Source organism: Gossypium hirsutum, chromosome D10 (assembly GCF_007990345.1).
Source record: "Gossypium hirsutum isolate 1008001.06 chromosome D10, Gossypium_hirsutum_v2.1, whole genome shotgun sequence".
Taxonomy (NCBI): Eukaryota; Viridiplantae; Streptophyta; class Magnoliopsida; order Malvales; family Malvaceae; genus Gossypium; species Gossypium hirsutum.
Window position 1 is genome coordinate 27,608,082 of NC_053446.1, and position 4,726 is coordinate 27,612,807.

The 4,726-nt window shown below is 32.9% G+C and overlaps 1 non-coding gene across 1 annotated transcript; it reads right to left on the reverse strand.

Annotated features, from left to right (window-relative positions):
* Nucleotides 1–830: 830 nt before the first annotated feature.
* LOC121222752 (small nucleolar RNA R71) lies at nucleotides 831–937 on the reverse strand. The gene has a single exon (XR_005920123.1). It is a non-coding gene; the product is annotated as a small nucleolar RNA R71 (small nucleolar RNA).
* Between the last annotated feature and the right edge of the window lie 3,789 nt (nucleotides 938–4,726).

Below are 4,726 nucleotides of genomic sequence, written 5' to 3' on the forward strand. Positions count from 1 at the left end.
TAATAATGAAAAATGAAATCTAGGTGAATTCTTTCCTGGGTATTGTTTCGCTTCTTGGTTATTACTTGATTATTTTCCTAATTTGTTCATTATCATGTTCTTAGTTAATTAATGTAATTGTAGTTATCAATCAATCACTCTAACTTATCAGTTAAATAATAGAAAAATGGTAATTACTAGTACTTTTATTCTTCGTGAGTATGATATCTTTGCTCACCATAACTATAATATTAATTGATAGGTGCACTTGCCTTAGTCAAATTTTTAGTTGGTTTTGTGGACATCAAGTTTTTGGTGCCGTTACCGGGGGCTAAAATATTAGAAAAATTTTATTTCTATTAATTTAGCCATTTAATTTTAATTTTAATTTTAATAATTTTGTTTTTAATTTTAATTTTCTTTTATTTGATTTTGAAAGGTTGTGGAGATGGATGATAATCAAAATAATCAGCAGGCTTTTGAACGTTCTGTTTCTCGGACTACGTATGATTATGCTAAGCCTACTTTGATAGGGGCTGAATTGAGTATTGTCTAACTTACTATTAATGCAAATAGTTTTAAGATCAAGCCGAACATAATTCAGATGGTGTAGTAATATGTTCAGTTTTATGGGTTGCAAGATGAAGATCCGAATGCTCATTTGGCTAACTTTCTATAGATTTGTGACACTTTCAAGATCAATGGTGTTACTTATGCCTATGGTTGTTCCAATTCTCTTTGAGGAGCAAGAAAAAATAGTGATTAAATTCATTTCCACGAGGTTCTATCACAAATTGAGATCAAATGATTGAAAATTTTTTGTTGAAATATTTCCATCGACTAAAACAACTAAAGTGAGGAATGATATCTCTTATTTTGTTCAATTTGATATTAAGACTCTTTATGATACATGGGAGAGATTTAAAGATTTATTGAGAAGGTGTCCTCACCATGGACTACGTTTGTGGCTTTAAGTTCAAACTTTTTATAATAGTCTAAACCCCTCAACTAGATAGATGATTGATCTAGCAGCTGGTGAAACATTGAATAACAAAACACTTGAGTTTGCTCAAGAGTTTATTAAGGAAATGGCACTGAATAGTTATCAGTGGCAAGTTACGAGAGTAGAACCTACTAAGGTAGCCGAAGTTTTTTATATTGATGTAGTTTCTATGTTTACAAATCAGGTTGAAGCTCTTGGTAAGAAAATTGATGGTTTAAATTTTTCTAAGCAGGTGAATTCAGTGATGCAATGTGATGTGAATGGAGTCAGGACGATTAATTCAAAATATTCACCCTTCAAGTCTAACATAGAGCATGAACAAGTCGACTTTATGGCTAATAATTCTAGACCTCAAAATAACCCCTATAGCAATAGTTATAATACAGGATGAGGGAATCATCCAAATATTTCTTAAGGTGGCCAAGGAAATCAAAGGTCACAACCCCCTCCAGGTTTTTAGCAACCTTATCAACAAGGAAAGAAATCAAACCTTGAGGAGATGTTAGCTAAATTTATTTCAGTATCTAAAATTTAATTTCAAAACACTAAGACAGTTTCGAAAAATCAGCAAGCATCAATTCATGGACTCGAAAATCAAATTGGACAGCTTGTTAAAATAGTTTAAAAAAAACAGCAAGGTAGTTTACCTATTAACACCAAACCCAACCCAAAAGAGCATGTGAAGGCAGTTGCATTGAAGAATGGGAAAGTGTTTTCTGAACTTGAAAGGAAGCTGAAACAAGAAACTGATGAGAAAGATGATGGGGTGGAAAAAACCAAAAAAATTTAAACATCGGTTCTTAAAGAATACAAATCACCAATCTCATATCCAGCAAAGTTGAAAAAAGACCGCATGGATGAAAAAATTGGTAAATTTCTTGAGCTTTTTAAAAAATTACATATCAATTTACCTTTTGTTGAAGCTTTTTCGCAGATGTCCACATATGCAAAATTTTTAAAGGAGTTATTAACAAATAAAAGGAAGTTAGAAAAGCTATCCATTGTGGAACTCAATGAGGAGTGTTCAGCCATTCTTCAAAATAAACTGCCCACTAAGCTAAAAGATCCAATAAGTTTAATGTCTTATAAATTTAATGTCTTATAAAATGTTCAAGTAACTTAGTCTTGGGGAACCAAAACCCACTAGGATGAGTATTCAAATTAGCTAACAGATCTGTTAAATATTCTATGGGCATTACTGAAGATATACTTGTAAAAGTAGATAAATTCATATTCCCTGTTGATTTTATTGTACTTGACATGGATGAGGATACTAAGGTGCCTTTAATTTTATGATGACCCTTTTTAGCTACTGTTAAAGCTATTATTGACATGGGTAATGGCAAAATTGTGTTTAGGGTAGGCAATGATAAGATCGTTTTTCAAATATATGATGTCAGGCTATTTTTTAGTGAGCAAGATGATTGTAGGAAATTGTTCATAAGAACATATTGGAACTATGTATTGTTCAAGGTGAAAAGGTTAATGGAGATAATTCTTTGATAAGTGAAATGAAAATTGATCTGGATGGTAATGAGTCTCCATTGAGAGAAAAAGATTTTGAGGCCATTGAGGTAAGTAAGGAAATGAAGTTGAAACCCTCTATTGAAGAACCTCCCAAATTAGAGTTGAAGTAATTACTAAATCATTTGGAGTATGTATTTGTTGGAAATAATTCTACACTTATAGTTATTATTGCTTCACACTTAAAGTCGAATTAGAAGGATGAGTTGTTGCAAGTACTGAAGGAACACAAAAAAGCTATAACCTGGAAAAGTTTTGATATTAGAGGGATCAATTCTTCTTTTTGCACCCACAAGATCTTAATGGAAAATGAGTATAAGCCATGTGTGCAAGCTTAAAGGAGGTTAAATCCCAATATGAAGGAATTTATCAAGGCTGAGGTAATTAAACTTCTAGATGCTGGAGTTATTTATCCTATACCTGATAGTACTTGGGTGAGTCCTATGCAGGTTGTTCCTAAGAAAGGAGACATGACTGTTGTGGCTAATGAGAAGAACGAGTTGATTCCAACAAGAACAGTTACGGGATGGAGAGTTTGTATTGACTATAGGAAGTTGAACGATGCTACAAGGAAATTCCATTTTCCTCTGCTGTTTATGACTCAAATGTTGGAGAGATTATTTGGTCACATGTATTATTGCTTCCTGGATGGACTTTCTGGCTACTTTCAAATCTTGATATCTCCCGAGGATCAAGAAAAGACGACATTTACATGTTCATATGGTACGTTTGCTTATCGAATAAGGCTTTTTGGATTATGTAATGCCCCTGACAATTTTCAGCATTGCATGTTAGCCATTGATGAACTTGTGGAAGACATTATGGAGGTATTTATGGATAATTTCTCCATATTCAGTAATTCTTTCCATTTATTCCTTAAAAATTTTAAACGAGTTTTAATGAGATATGAGGAAACGAACCTTGTGCTTAATTGGGAAAGTGTCACTTCTTGGTTAAGGAAGGGATTGTTTTGGGCCATAAAGTTTCTAAGTAAAGGGATCGAAGTTGATAGAGTGAAAATTGAAACCATAGAAAAATTATCTCCCCCTAATTCAGTTAAGGCTATTAGAAGTTTCCTACAACATGATGGGTTTTATAGCAGATTTATTAAAGAATTTCCAAAATAGCGAATCCTTTAACTAATTTGCTAGAAAAATATGTGTTATTTAATTTCAATCAGGAATGTTTAGAGACATTTAACTTTCTTAAGGAAAAATTAATTAATGCCCCGATTATTGTTGCACCTGATTGGAATTTACCTTTTGAACTAATGTGTGATACGAGTGATATTACAGTAGGTGTAGTCCTTAGACAGTAAAGAGATAAGCACTTCCAGCCGATCCATTATGCTAGCAAGACATTGACAAACGCATAAGAGAATTACACCACTACAGAAAAAGAATTGCTAGTTGTGGTTTTTGCATTTGATAAATTTAGACCTTATTAATATTGTCTAAAGTTATTGTGTACACTAACCACTTCGCTCTTCACTACCTTCTTACTAAACCGGATCCAAAACCTTAACTTATAAGATGGATTTTATTGCTACATGAATTCGATTTGGAGATTAGAGACAAGAAATAAGCTAAAAATCTTACAGTAGACCACCTCTCAAGGCTCGAGAATCCACATATTGAGAAGCTTAATGAAGATGCGATAAATGACTTGTTTCTTGAAGAACGACTCTTTGTGATAATTGATTCTGGAGGCCCCTGGTTTGTAGATATTGTAAATAACTTGGTTGCTAACGCTTTACCAAAATGTTGGACTCATCATCAAAAGAATCAATTCTTTGCTGATGTGAAAAAAATATTTTTGGGAGGCTCCTTTCCTTTTTCATATGTCTGCAAATCAGGTAATTCAAAGATGTGTTATAGTACTGAAAGTGAATAAAATTTTGGACCACTGTCATTCGAGACTGATAGGAGGACATTACAGTGATTAGAACAATATATAAAGTCCTCAAATCAGGTTTTTGTTGGCCAACATTGTTTAAAGATGCTAACTGGTATGGTTCTTCTTATGATAGGTGCCAAAAAAAGGTAATATTTCCAAACATGATGAAGTGCCTCAAACTTACATGCTTCCTTGTGAAATTTTAAACACTTGGGGTATTAATTTCATGGAACTGTTTCCTAGTTCTTATGGTAATAAATACATACTGGTAACGATAAATTAGGTGTTGAAATGGGTTGAAGATCAAAGTTTACCAACTAATGA